This window comes from Astyanax mexicanus, chromosome 18 (genome assembly GCF_023375975.1).
Source record: "Astyanax mexicanus isolate ESR-SI-001 chromosome 18, AstMex3_surface, whole genome shotgun sequence".
Taxonomy (NCBI): Eukaryota; Metazoa; Chordata; class Actinopteri; order Characiformes; family Acestrorhamphidae; genus Astyanax; species Astyanax mexicanus.
Window position 1 is genome coordinate 31,262,501 of NC_064425.1, and position 13,386 is coordinate 31,275,886.

Here is a 13,386-nt window from a genome sequence, read left to right on the forward strand (position 1 = left end):
GCAAGAAAATTGAACAAAAAAATGAAGAGATAAAAATTAAGACATATAGGGAGTTTTTGTCTTTTTTTCTTTGGTTACTTTTTGTAGTGAAAGTTAAAAGGAGCTTTTATTTTGAGGCAAGATCTTTGTATTAGTCCGTAGCTGCTTTACTTTTGTCAAGAGCAGTAAATGACAGTGAAAAGACTCAGGTCTGTGAGTGACTTATAAATAGGCTTGTTGGGAGTTGATCTTTCGCTTACGGCCATACCACCCTGAGAACGCCCGATCTCGTCTGATCTCGGAAGCTAAGCAGGGTCGGGCCTGGTTAGTACTTGGATGGGAGACCGCCTGGGAATACCAGGTGCTGTAAGCTTTTCCATCTTTCCTTTATTTTTTACTCCGTTCAGTCCATGATGTCACAATTTTTTACAAGGCTACACTGTGTTTACTCTTCATATAAAACACTTACAGTAAACCATATACAGATTAAATACTCACTTAAAAGTTCTTTCATTTTTCTGAAGGAGGATATTGTTTCTTCATGCTAATAAAGAAAAAAATGCATTATTTTTTTATTTTCTTAACGTATAGGTACAGGGCGGCTCACTCCTATTCCTGGGGCTCTACCACGCTAAAGATTTCAGATTTAACACACCTGAGTCTAGAATGTTCACGTGATCCTGAAGGTCTTAATTACCTGGATCAAGTGTGCCGCGGACTCAGGCTGTTTGGATGGCAGGGGTGAAAAAAATTAAAAAGGCACCTTCTGTAGGACACAGGGCCTTTCTGTAAATGTATGCCAAGTATACTTTAATGTGTGTGTATGATTTTATTTATTTATTTCTCAGAATATTCTTTGTAAATATGATTTTTTTTTTTAATTGGGCTTTTTTTTTTATTGGGCCTAATCTGAAGCTTCCATTCCATTGAGTAAGAAACGTAGAGCAAGTAAATTGAACAAAAAAAATGAAGAGATAAAAATTAAGACATATAGGGAGTTTTTGTATTTTTTTCTTTGGTTACTTTTTGTAGTGAAAGTTAAAAGGAGCTTTTATTTTGAGGCAAGATCTTTGTATTAGTCCGTAGAGCTGCTTTACTTTTGTCAAGAGCAGTAAATGACAGTGAAAAGACTCAGAGTGACTTATAAATAGGCTTGTTGGGAGTTGATCTTTCGCTTACGGCCATACCACCCTGAGAACGCCCGATCTCGTCTGATCTCGGAAGCTAAGCAGGGTCGGGCCTGGTTAGTACTTGGATGGGAGACCGCCTGGGAATACCAGGTGCTGTAAGCTTTTCCATCTTTCCTTTATTTTTTACTCCGTTCAGTCCATGATGTCACAATTTTTTACAAGGCTACACTGTGTTTACTCTTCATATAAAACACTTACAGTAAACCATATACAGATTAAATACTCACTTAAAAGTTCTTTCATTTTTCTGAAGGAGGATATTGTTTCTTCATGCTAATAAATAAAGAAAAAAATGCATTATTTTTTATTTTCTTAAAGTATAGGTACAGGGCGGCTCACTCCTGTTCCTGGGGCTCTACCACGCTAAAGATTTCAGATTTAACACACCTGAGTCTAGAATGTTCACGTGATCCTGAAGGTCTTAATTACCTGGATCAAGTGTGCCGCGGACTCAGGCGATGTTTGGATGGCAGGGGTGAAAAAAATTAAAAAGGCACCTTCTGTAGGACACAGGGCCTTTCTGTAAATGTATGCCAAGTATACTTTAATGTGTGTGTATGATTTTATTTATTTATTTCTCAGAATATTCTTTGTAAATATGATTTTTTTTTAATTGGGCTTTTTTTATTGTGCCTAATCTGAAGCTTCCATTCCATTGAGTAAGAAACGTAGAGCAAGAAAATTGAACAAAAAAAATGAAGAGATAAAAATTAAGACATATAGGGAGTTTTTGTCTTTTTTTCTTTGGTTACTTTTTGTAGTGAAAGTTAAAAGGAGCTTTTATTTTGAGGCAAGATCTTTGTATTGGTCCGTAGAGCTGCTTTACTTTTGTCAAGAGCAGTAAATGACAGTGAAAAGACTCAGGTCTGTGAGTGACTTATAAATAGGCTTGTTGGGAGTTGATCTTTCGCTTACGGCCATACCACCCTGAGAACGCCCGATCTCGTCTGATCTCGGAAGCTAAGCAGGGTCGGGCCTGGTTAGTACTTGGATGGGAGACCGCCTGGGAGTACCAGGTGCTGTAAGCTTTTCCATCTTTCCTTTATTTTTTACTCCGTTCAGTCCATGATGTCACAATTTTTTACAAGGCTACACTGTGTTTACTCTTCATATAAAACACTTACAGTAAACCATATACAGATTAAATACTCACTTAAAAGTTCTTTCATTTTTCTGAAGGAGGATATTGTTTCTTCATGCTAATAAATAAAGAAAAAATGCATTATTTTTTATTTTCTTAACATAGGTACAGGGCGACTGATTCCTGTTCATGGGGCTCTACCACGCTAAAGATTTCAGATTTAACACACCTGAGTCTAGAATGTTCACGTGATCCTGAAGGTCTTAATTACCTGGATCAAGTGTGCCGCGGACTCAGGCTGTTTGGATGGCAGGGGTGAAAAAAATTAAAAAGGCACCTTCTGTAGGACACAGGGCCTTTCTGTAAATGTATGCCAAGTATACTTTAATGTGTGTGTATGATTTTATTTATTTATTTCTCAGAATATTCTTTGTAAATATGATTTTTTTTTAATTGGGCTTTTTTTTTTATTGGGCCTCATCTGAAGCTTCCATTCCATTGAGTAAGAAACGTAGAGCAAGTAAATTGAACAAAAAAAAATGAAGAGATAAAAATTAAGACATATAGGGAGTTTTTGTCTTTTTTTCTTTGGTTACTTTTTGTAGTGAAAGTTAAAAGGAGCTTTTATTTTGAGGCAAGATCTTTGTATTAGTCCGTAGAGCTGCTTTACTTTTGTCAAGAGCAGTAAATGACAGTGAAAAGACTCAGGTCTGTGAGTGACTTATAAATAGGCTTGTTGGGAGTTGATCTTTCGCTTACGGCCATACCACCCTGAGAACGCCCGATCTCGTCTGATCTCGGAAGCTAAGCAGGGTCGGGCCTGGTTAGTACTTGGATGGGAGACCGCCTGGGAATACCAGGTGCTGTAAGCTTTTCCATCTTTCCTTTATTTTTTACTCCGTTCAGTCCATGATGGCACAATTTTTTACAAGGCTACACTGTGTTTACTCTTCATATAAAACACTTACATTAAACCATATACAGATTAAATACTCACTTAAAAGTTCTTTCATTTTTCTGAAGGAGGATATTGTTTCTTCATGCTAATAAATAAAGAAAAAATGCATTATTTTTTATTTTCTTAACATAGGTACAGGGCGACTGACTCCTGTTCCTGGGGCTCTACCACGCTAAAGATTTTAGATTTAACACACCTGAGTCTAGAATGTTCACGTGATCCTGAAGGTCTTAATTACCTGGATCAAGTGTGCCGCGGACTCAGGCTGTTTGGATGGCAGGGGTGAAAAAAATTAAAAAGGCACCTTCTGTAGGACACAGGGCCTTTCTGTAAATGTATGCCAAGTATACTTTAATGTGTGTGTATGATTTTATTTATTTATTTCTCAGAATATTCTTTGTAAATATGATTTTTTTTATTGGGCTTTTTTTATTGGGCCTAATCTGAAGCTTCCATTCCATTGAGTAAGAAACGTAGAGCAAGAAAATTGAACAAAAAAAATGAAGAGATAAAAATTAAGACATATAGGGAGTTTTTGTCTTTTTTTCTTTGGTTACTTTTTGTAGTGAAAGTTAAAAGGAGCTTTTATTTTGAGGCAAGATCTTTGTATTAGTCCGTAGAGCTGCTTTACTTTTGTCAAGAGCAGTAAATGACAGTGAAAAGACTCAGGTCTGTGAGTGACTTATAAATAGGCTTGTTGGGAGTTGATCTTTCGCTTACGGCCATACCACATCGCCCGATCTCGTCTGATCTCGGAAGCTAAGCAGGGTCGGGCCTGGTTAGTACTTGGATGTGAGACCGCCTGGGAATACCAGGTGCTGTAAGCTTTTCCATCTTTCCTTTATTTTTTAATCCGTTCAGTCCATGATGTCACAATTTTTTACAAGGCTCCACTGTGTTTACTCTTCATATAAAACACTTACAGTAAACCATATACAGATTAAATACTCACTTAAAAGTTCTTTCATTTTTCTGAAGGAGGATATTGTTTCTTCATGCTAATAAATAAAGAAAAAAATGCATTATTTTTTATTTTCTTAACGTATAGGTACAGGGCGGCTCACTCCTGTTCCTGGGGCTCTACCACGCTAAAGATTTCAGATTTAACACACCTGAGTCTAGAATATTCACGTGATCCTGAAGGTCTTAATTACCTGGATCAAGTGTGCCGCGGACTCAGGCTGTTTGGATGGCAGGGGTGAAAAAAATTAAAAAGGCACCTTCTGTAGGACACAGGGCCTTTCTGTAAATGTATGCCAAGTATACTTTAATGTGTGTGTATGATTTTATTTATTTATTTCTCAGAATATTCTTTGTAAATATGATTTTTTTTAATTGGGCTTTTTTTTATTGGGCCTAATCTGAAGCTTCCATTCTATTGAGTAAGAAACGTAGAGCAAGAAAATTGAAAAAAAAAAATGAAGAGATAAAAATTAAGACATATAGGGAGTTTTTGTCTTTTTTTCTTTGGTTACTTTTTGTAGTGAAAGTTAAAAGGAGCTTTTATTTTGAGGCAAGATCTTTGTATTAGTCCGTAGAGCTGCTTTACTTTTGTCAAGAGCAGTAAATGACAGTGAAAAGACTCAGGTCTGTGAGTGACTTATAAATAGGCTTGTTGGGAGTTGATCTTTCGCTTACGGCCATACCACCCTGAGAACGCCCGATCTCGTCTGATCTCGGAAGCTAAGCAGGGTCGGGCCTGGTTAGTACTTGGATGGGAGACCGCCTGGGAATACCAGGTGCTGTAAGCTTTTCCATCTTTCCTTTATTTTTTACTCCGTTCAGTCCATGATGTCACAAATTTTTACAAGGCTACACTGTGTTTACTCTTCATATAAAACACTTACAGTAAACCATATACAGATTAAATACTCACTTAAAAGTTCTTTCATTTTTCTGAAGGAGGATATTGTTTCTTCATGCTAATAAATGAAGACAAAATGCATTATTTTTAATTTTCTTAAGATAGGTACAGGGCGACTGACTCCTGTTCCTGGGGCTCTACCACGCTAAAGATTTCAGATTTAACACACCTGAGTCTAGAATGTTCACGTGTATCCTGAAGGTCTTAATTACCTGGATCAAGTGTGCCGCGGACTCAGGCTGTTTGGATGGCAGGGGTGAAAAAAATTAAAAAGGCACCTTGGGCCTTTCTGTAAATGTATGCCAAGTATACTTTAATGTGTGTGTATGATTTTATTTATTTATTTCTCAGAATATTCTTTGTAAATATGATTTTTTTTTTAATTGGGCTTTTTTTTTACTGGGCCTAATCTGAAGCTTCCATTCCATTGAGTAAGAAACGTAGAGCAAGAAAATTGAAAAAAAAAATGAAGAGATAAAAATTAAGACATATAGGGAGTTTTTGTCTTTTTTTCTTTGGTTACTTTTTGTAGTGAAAGTTAAAAGGAGCTTTTATTTTGAGGCAAGATCTTTGTATTAGTCCGTAGAGCTGCTTTACTTTTGTCAAGAGCAGTAAATGACAGTGAAAAGACTCAGGTCTGTGAGTGACTTATAAATAGGCTTGTTGGGAGTTGATCTTTCGCTTACGGCCATACCATCCTGAGAACGCCCGATCTCGTCTGATCTCGGAAGCTACGCAGGGTCGGGCCTGGTTAGTACGTGGATGGGAGACCGCCTGGGAATACCAGGTGCTGTAAACTTTTCCATCTTTCCTTTATTTTTTACTCCGTTCAGTCCATGATGTCACAAATTTTTACAAGGCTACACTGTGTTTACTCTTCATATAAAACACTTACAGTAAACCATATACAGATTAAGTACTCACTTAAAAGTTCTTTCATTTTTCTGAAGGAGGATATTGTTTCTTCATGCTAATAAATAAAGAACAAAATGCATTATTTTTTATTTTCTTAACATAGGTACAGGGCGACTGACTTCTGTTCCTGGGGCTCTACCACGCTAAAGATTTCAGATTTAACACACCTGAGTCTAGAATGTTCACGTGATCCTGAAGGTCTTAATTACCTGGATCAAGTGTGCCGCGGACTCAGGCTGTTTGGATGGCAGGGGTGAAAAAAATTAAAAAGGCACCTTCTGTAGGACACAGGGCCTTTCTGTAAATGTATGCCAAGTATACTTTAATGTGTGTGTATGATTTTATTTATTTATTTCTCAGAATATTCTTTGTAAATATGATTTTTTTTTAATTGGGCTTTTTTTTATTGGGCCTAATCTGAAGCTTCCATTCCATTGAGTAAGAAACGTAAAGCAAGAAAATTGAACAAAAAAATGAAGAGATAAAAATTAAGACATATAGGGAGTTTTTGTCTTTTTTTCTTTGGTTACTTTTTGTAGTGAAAGTTAAAAGGAGCTTTTATTTTGAGGCAAGATCTTTGTATTAGTCCGTAGAGCTGCTTTACTTTTGTCAAGAGCAGTAAATGACAGTGAAAAGACTCAGGTCTGTGAGTGACTTATAAATAGGCTTGTTGGGAGTTGATCTTTCGCTTACGGCCATACCACCCTGAGAACGCCCGATCTCGTCTGATCTCGGAAGCTAAGCAGGGTCGGGCCTGGTTAGTACTTGGATGGGAGACCGCCTGGGAATACCAGGTGCTGTAAGCTTTTCCATCTTTCCTTTATTTTTTACTCCGTTCAGTCCATGATGTCACAAATTTTTACAAGGCTACACTGTGTTTACTCTTCATATAAAACACTTACAGTAAACCATATACAGATTAAATACTCACTTAAAAGTTCTTTCATTTTTCTGAAGGAGGATATTGTTTCTTCATGCTAATAAATGAAGACAAAATGCATTATTTTTAATTTTCTTAAGATAGGTACAGGGCGACTGACTCCTGTTCCTGGGGCTCTACCACGCTAAAGATTTCAGATTTAACACACCTGAGTCTAGAATGTTCACGTGTATCCTGAAGGTCTTAATTACCTGGATCAAGTGTGCCGCGGACTCAGGCTGTTTGGATGGCAGGGGTGAAAAAAATTAAAAAGGCACCTTGGGCCTTTCTGTAAATGTATGCCAAGTATACTTTAATGTGTGTGTATGATTTTATTTATTTATTTCTCAGAATATTCTTTGTAAATATGATTTTTTTTAATTGGGCTTTTTTTTATTGGGCCTAATCTGAAGCTTCCATTCCATTGAGTAAGAAACGTAGAGCAAGAAAATTGAAAAAAAAAAATGAAGAGATAAAAATTAAGACATATAGGGAGTTTTTGTCTTTTTTTCTTTGGTTACTTTTTGTAGTGAAAGTTAAAAGGAGCTTTTATTTTGAGGCAAGATCTTTGTATTAGTCCGTAGAGCTGCTTTACTTTTGTCAAGAGCAGTAAATGACAGTGAAAAGACTCAGGTCTGTGAGTGACTTATAAATAGGCTTGTTGGGAGTTGATCTTTCGCTTACGGCCATACCACCCTGAGAACGCCCGATCTCGTCTGATCTCGGAAGCTAAGCAGGGTCGGGCCTGGTTAGTACTTGGATGGGAGACCGCCTGGGAATACCAGGTGCTGTAAGCTTTTCCATCTTTCCTTTATTTTTTACTCCGTTCAGTCCATGATGTCACAAATTTTTACAAGGCTACACTGTGTTTACTCTTCATATAAAACACTTACAGTAAACCATATACAGATTAAGTACTCACTTAAAAGTTCTTTCATTTTTCTGAAGGAGGATATTGTTTCTTCATGCTAATAAATAAAGAAAAAATGCATTATTTTTTATTTTCTTAACATAGGTACAGGGCGACTGACTTCTGTTCCTGGGGCTCTACCACGCTAAAGATTTCAGATTTAACACACCTGAGTCTAGAATGTTCACGTGATCCTGAAGGTCTTAATTACCTGGATCAAGTGTGCCGCGGACTCAGGCTGTTTGGATGGCAGGGGTGAAAAAAATTAAAAAGGCACGTTCTGTAGGACACAGGGCCTTTCTGTAAATGTATGCCAAGTATACTTTAATGTGTGTGTATGATTTTATTTATTTATTTCTCAGAATATTCTTTGTAAATATGATTTTTTTTAATTGGGCTTTTTTTTATTGGGCCTAATCTGAAGCTTCCATTCCATTGAGTAAGAAACGTAGAGCAAGAAAATTGAACAAAAAAAAATGAAGAGATAAAAATTAAGACATATAGGGAGTTTTTGTCTTTTTTTCTTTGGTTACTTTTTGTAGTGAAAGTTAAAAGGAGCTTTTATTTTGAGGCAAGATCTTTGTATTAGTCCGTAGAGCTGCTTTACTTTTGTCAAGAGCAGTAAATGACAGTGAAAAGACTCAGGTCTGTGAGTGACTTATAAATAGGCTTGTTGGGAGTTGATCTTTCGCTTACGGCCATACCACCCTGAGAACGCCCGATCTCGTCTGATCTCGGAAGCTAAGCAGGGTCGGGCCTGGTTAGTACTTGGATGGGAGACCGCCTGGGAATACCAGGTGCTGTAAGCTTTTCCATCTTTCCTTTATTTTTTACTCCGTTCAGTCCATGATGTCACAAATTTTTACAAGGCTACACTGTGTTTACTCTTCATATAAAACACTTACAGTAAACCATATACAGATTAAATACTCACTTAAAAGTTCTTTCATTTTTCTGAAGGAGGATATTGTTTCTTCATGCTAATAAATGAAGACAAAATGCATTATTTTTAATTTTCTTAAGATAGGTACAGGGCGACTGACTCCTGTTCCTGGGGCTCTACCACGCTAAAGATTTCAGATTTAACACACCTGAGTCTAGAATGTTCACGTGTATCCTGAAGGTCTTAATTACCTGGATCAAGTGTGCCGCGGACTCAGGCTGTTTGGATGGCAGGGGTGAAAAAAATTAAAAAGGCACGTTCTGTAGGACACAGGGCCTTTCTGTAAATGTATGCCAAGTATACTTTAATGTGTGTGTATGATTTTATTTATTTATTTCTCAGAATATTCTTTGTAAATATGATTTTTTTTAATTGGGCTTTTTTTTATTGGGCCTAATCTGAAGCTTCCATTCCATTGAGTAAGAAACGTAGAGCAAGAAAATTGAACAAAAAAAAATGAAGAGATAAAAATTAAGACATATAGGGAGTTTTTGTCTTTTTTTCTTTGGTTACTTTTTGTAGTGAAAGTTAAAAGGAGCTTTTATTTTGAGGCAAGATCTTTGTATTAGTCCGTAGAGCTGCTTTACTTTTGTCAAGAGCAGTAAATGACAGTGAAAAGACTCAGGTCTGTGAGTGACTTATAAATAGGCTTGTTGGGAGTTGATCTTTCGCTTACGGCCATACCACCCTGAGAACGCCCGATCTCGTCTGATCTCGGAAGCTAAGCAGGGTCGGGCCTGGTTAGTACTTGGATGGGAGACCGCCTGGGAATACCAGGTGCTGTAAGCTTTTCCATCTTTCCTTTATTTTTTACTCCGTTCAGTCCATGATGTCACAAATTTTTACAAGGCTACACTGTGTTTACTCTTCATATAAAACACTTACAGTAAACCATATACAGATTAAATACTCACTTAAAAGTTCTTTCATTTTTCTGAAGGAGGATATTGTTTCTTCATGCTAATAAATGAAGACAAAATGCATTATTTTTAATTTTCTTAAGATAGGTACAGGGCGACTGACTCCTGTTCCTGGGGCTCTACCACGCTAAAGATTTCAGATTTAACACACCTGAGTCTAGAATGTTCACGTGTATCCTGAAGGTCTTAATTACCTGGATCAAGTGTGCCGCGGACTCAGGCTGTTTGGATGGCAGGGGTGAAAAAAATTAAAAAGGCACCTTGGGCCTTTCTGTAAATGTATGCCAAGTATACTTTAATGTGTGTGTATGATTTTATTTATTTATTTCTCAGAATATTCTTTGTAAATATGATTTTTTTTTTAATTGGGCTTTTTTTTTTACTGGGCCTAATCTGAAGCTTCCATTCCATTGAGTAAGAAACGTAGAGCAAGAAAATTGAAAAAAAAAATGAAGAGATAAAAATTAAGACATATAGGGAGTTTTTGTCTTTTTTTCTTTGGTTACTTTTTGTAGTGAAAGTTAAAAGGAGCTTTTATTTTGAGGCAAGATCTTTGTATTAGTCCGTAGAGCTGCTTTACTTTTGTCAAGAGCAGTAAATGACAGTGAAAAGACTCAGGTCTGTGAGTGACTTATAAATAGGCTTGTTGGGAGTTGATCTTTCGCTTACGGCCATACCATCCTGAGAACGCCCGATCTCGTCTGATCTCGGAAGCTACGCAGGGTCGGGCCTGGTTAGTACTTGGATGGGAGACCGCCTGGGAATACCAGGTGCTGTAAACTTTTCCATCTTTCCTTTATTTTTTACTCCGTTCAGTCCATGATGTCACAAATTTTTACAAGGCTACACTGTGTTTACTCTTCATATAAAACACTTACAGTAAACCATATACAGATTAAGTACTCACTTAAAAGTTCTTTCATTTTTCTGAAGGAGGATATTGTTTCTTCATGCTAATAAATAAAGAACAAAATGCATTATTTTTTATTTTCTTAACATAGGTACAGGGCGACTGACTTCTGTTCCTGGGGCTCTACCACGCTAAAGATTTCAGATTTAACACACCTGAGTCTAGAATGTTCACGTGATCCTGAAGGTCTTAATTACCTGGATCAAGTGTGCCGCGGACTCAGGCTGTTTGGATGGCAGGGGTGAAAAAAATTAAAAAGGCACCTTCTGTAGGACACAGGGCCTTTCTGTAAATGTATGCCAAGTATACTTTAATGTGTGTGTATGATTTTATTTATTTATTTCTCAGAATATTCTTTGTAAATATGATTTTTTTTTTAATTGGGCTTTTTTTTATTGGGCCTAATCTGAAGCTTCCATTCCATTGAGTAAGAAACGTAAAGCAAGAAAATTGAACAAAAAAATGAAGAGATAAAAATTAAGACATATAGGGAGTTTTTGTCTTTTTTTCTTTGGTTACTTTTTGTAGTGAAAGTTAAAAGGAGCTTTTATTTTGAGGCAAGATCTTTGTATTAGTCCGTAGAGCTGCTTTACTTTTGTCAAGAGCAGTAAATGACAGTGAAAAGACTCAGGTCTGTGAGTGACTTATAAATAGGCTTGTTGGGAGTTGATCTTTCGCTTACGGCCATACCACCCTGAGAACGCCCGATCTCGTCTGATCTCGGAAGCTAAGCAGGGTCGGGCCTGGTTAGTACTTGGATGGGAGACCGCCTGGGAATACCAGGTGCTGTAAGCTTTTCCATCTTTCCTTTATTTTTTACTCCGTTCAGTCCATGATGTCACAAATTTTTACAAGGCTACACTGTGTTTACTCTTCATATAAAACACTTACAGTAAACCATATACAGATTAAATACTCACTTAAAAGTTCTTTCATTTTTCTGAAGGAGGATATTGTTTCTTCATGCTAATAAATAAAGAAAAAATGCATTATTTTTTATTTTCTTAACATAGGTACAGGGCGACTGACTCCTGTTCCTGGGGCTCTACCACGCTAAAGATTTCAGATTTAACACACCTGAGTCTAGAATGTTCACGTGATCCTGAAGGTCTTAATTACCGTATTTTTCGGACTATAAGGCGCACCGTATTATAAGACGCACTATCAAAGAACGCCTATTTTCTGCTATTTTTCCATACATAGGGCGCATCGCATTATAAGGCGCGTTAAGTGACACTAGAAAGGGTGCCTATATCAAAGTGAACAGGGGTGGCGCCATGTTTCCCTTCCCCCACCGGGGGTGGTCGCTTGCAGTGGAGCGTCTCAGTATATATAAATCTAGCTCTTTCAAAGTCAAACGAGTGCTGGATATTAATCTACACAGATTCCTCTCCTGAAAACTGTTTATTTGGGTGAGTAACGTGCTTCAGTTTATTTACAGTAAGCTTAGATTTCCAGATGTCCACTAAGGCTTGCTGCACCAGCGTTAGCATAGCTATCCGCTAGCACGCTAGCTAGTCACCTAAACTAGTAAAGTTAACCCAAACTTAAACGACAGCGTTACACTGAGTAATCCTGCGTGTTCTGGTAAGACAGTGAGATATTAGCTAGCGATTCGTCCCCCGTAGCTTGTTTTAACACTGTAAACAAGCAGATTACAGGCTGATAAAACTCACCTCTGAGAGAGTTAGCGCTTAGCATCTAGCTAATGCTAGCCAGGCAAAGCAGCACAGACTTACAGGCCGATAACTCACCTCTGAATGGTGAACGCTTAGCGATTAGCATCTAACTCTAATAATACTGCTCCAGCAGTATTAAAAGTGCTAAATTTAGAAAATACTGATCTCTGAACAGTGAAAAAGCTAGCTAGCTAAGCGGTTAGCATCTAGCTAATGCTATTGCTGCTCTGCACGGAGTGTGTGTTTACTGCTCCTTACACCTGACGGGTAAAATTTAGATAATACTGATCTCTGAACAGTGAATAAGCTAGCTAATGCTATTTGCTGCTCCAGCCTCGGAGCTGCACGGCTCTGGACTCTGTATAGCACTGAAACTCTGTATAACGCTGCACGGAGTGTGTGTTCACTGCTCCTTACAACCTGACGAGTAAAATTTAGATAATACTGATCTCAGTGAATAAGCTAGCTAGCTTAGCGGTTAGCATCTAGCTAATGCTATTGCTGCTCAGCCTCGGAGCTGCACGGCTCTGGACTCTGTATAGCACTGAAACTCTCTATAACGCTGCACGGAGTGTGTGTTTACTGCTCCTTACAACCTGACGAGTAAAATCCATACAAAAGGCGCACCGTATTATAAGACGCACTGTCAATTTTTGTGAAAATTAAAAGTTTTTAAGTGCGCCTTATAGTCCGAAAAATACGGTACCTGGATCAAGTGTGCCGCGGACTCAGGCTGTTTGGATGGCAGGGGTGAAAAAATTTAAAAAGGCACCTTCTGTAGGACACAGGGCCTTTCTGTAAATGTATGCCAAGTATACTTTAATGTGTGTGTATGATTTTTTTTATTTATTTCTCAGAATATTCTTTGTAAATATGATTTTTTTTTAATTGGGCTTTTTTATTGGGCCTAATCTGAAGCTTCCATTCCATTGAGTAAGAAACGTAGAGCAAGAAAATTGAACAAAAAAAATGAAGAGATAAAAATTAAGACATATAGGGAGTTTGTCTTTTTTTCTTTGGTTACTTTTTGTAGTGAAAGTTAAAAGGAGCTTTTATTTTGAGGCAAGATCTTTGTATTAGTCCGTAGAGCTGCTTTACTTTTGTCAAGAGCAGTAAAT

General features: G+C 37.5%; 12 non-coding genes and 1 pseudogene across 12 annotated transcripts; all 13 read left to right on the forward strand.

Moving 5' to 3' along the window:
- Positions 1 to 233: 233 nt before the first annotated feature.
- LOC125783556 (5S ribosomal RNA) lies at positions 234 to 352 on the forward strand. The gene has a single exon (XR_007426279.1). It is a non-coding gene; the product is annotated as a 5S ribosomal RNA (ribosomal RNA).
- An 800-nt stretch (positions 353 to 1,152) lies between these two features.
- On the forward strand, positions 1,153 to 1,271 carry LOC125783567 (5S ribosomal RNA). Its single transcript, XR_007426290.1, has one exon. It is a non-coding gene; the product is annotated as a 5S ribosomal RNA (ribosomal RNA).
- An 807-nt stretch (positions 1,272 to 2,078) lies between these two features.
- On the forward strand, positions 2,079 to 2,197 carry LOC125782992 (5S ribosomal RNA). The gene has a single exon (XR_007425729.1). It is a non-coding gene; the product is annotated as a 5S ribosomal RNA (ribosomal RNA).
- Positions 2,198 to 3,003: 806 nt separating this feature from the next.
- LOC125783578 (5S ribosomal RNA) lies at positions 3,004 to 3,122 on the forward strand. Its single transcript, XR_007426301.1, has one exon. It is a non-coding gene; the product is annotated as a 5S ribosomal RNA (ribosomal RNA).
- Positions 3,123 to 3,922: 800 nt separating this feature from the next.
- On the forward strand, positions 3,923 to 4,035 carry LOC125783293 (5S ribosomal RNA; annotated as a pseudogene).
- Positions 4,036 to 4,840: 805 nt separating this feature from the next.
- Positions 4,841 to 4,959, forward strand: LOC125783589 (5S ribosomal RNA). The gene has a single exon (XR_007426312.1). It is a non-coding gene; the product is annotated as a 5S ribosomal RNA (ribosomal RNA).
- Positions 4,960 to 5,752: 793 nt separating this feature from the next.
- Positions 5,753 to 5,871, forward strand: LOC125783279 (5S ribosomal RNA). Its single transcript, XR_007426013.1, has one exon. It is a non-coding gene; the product is annotated as a 5S ribosomal RNA (ribosomal RNA).
- Positions 5,872 to 6,674: 803 nt separating this feature from the next.
- On the forward strand, positions 6,675 to 6,793 carry LOC125783600 (5S ribosomal RNA). The gene has a single exon (XR_007426323.1). It is a non-coding gene; the product is annotated as a 5S ribosomal RNA (ribosomal RNA).
- Positions 6,794 to 7,584: 791 nt separating this feature from the next.
- Positions 7,585 to 7,703, forward strand: LOC125783611 (5S ribosomal RNA). Its single transcript, XR_007426334.1, has one exon. It is a non-coding gene; the product is annotated as a 5S ribosomal RNA (ribosomal RNA).
- Positions 7,704 to 8,506: 803 nt separating this feature from the next.
- On the forward strand, positions 8,507 to 8,625 carry LOC125783622 (5S ribosomal RNA). The gene has a single exon (XR_007426345.1). It is a non-coding gene; the product is annotated as a 5S ribosomal RNA (ribosomal RNA).
- An 804-nt stretch (positions 8,626 to 9,429) lies between these two features.
- LOC125783633 (5S ribosomal RNA) lies at positions 9,430 to 9,548 on the forward strand. The gene has a single exon (XR_007426356.1). It is a non-coding gene; the product is annotated as a 5S ribosomal RNA (ribosomal RNA).
- Positions 9,549 to 10,342: 794 nt separating this feature from the next.
- LOC125783254 (5S ribosomal RNA) lies at positions 10,343 to 10,461 on the forward strand. The gene has a single exon (XR_007425988.1). It is a non-coding gene; the product is annotated as a 5S ribosomal RNA (ribosomal RNA).
- Positions 10,462 to 11,265: 804 nt separating this feature from the next.
- On the forward strand, positions 11,266 to 11,384 carry LOC125783644 (5S ribosomal RNA). The gene has a single exon (XR_007426367.1). It is a non-coding gene; the product is annotated as a 5S ribosomal RNA (ribosomal RNA).
- The last annotated feature ends 2,002 nt before the right edge of the window (positions 11,385 to 13,386 follow it).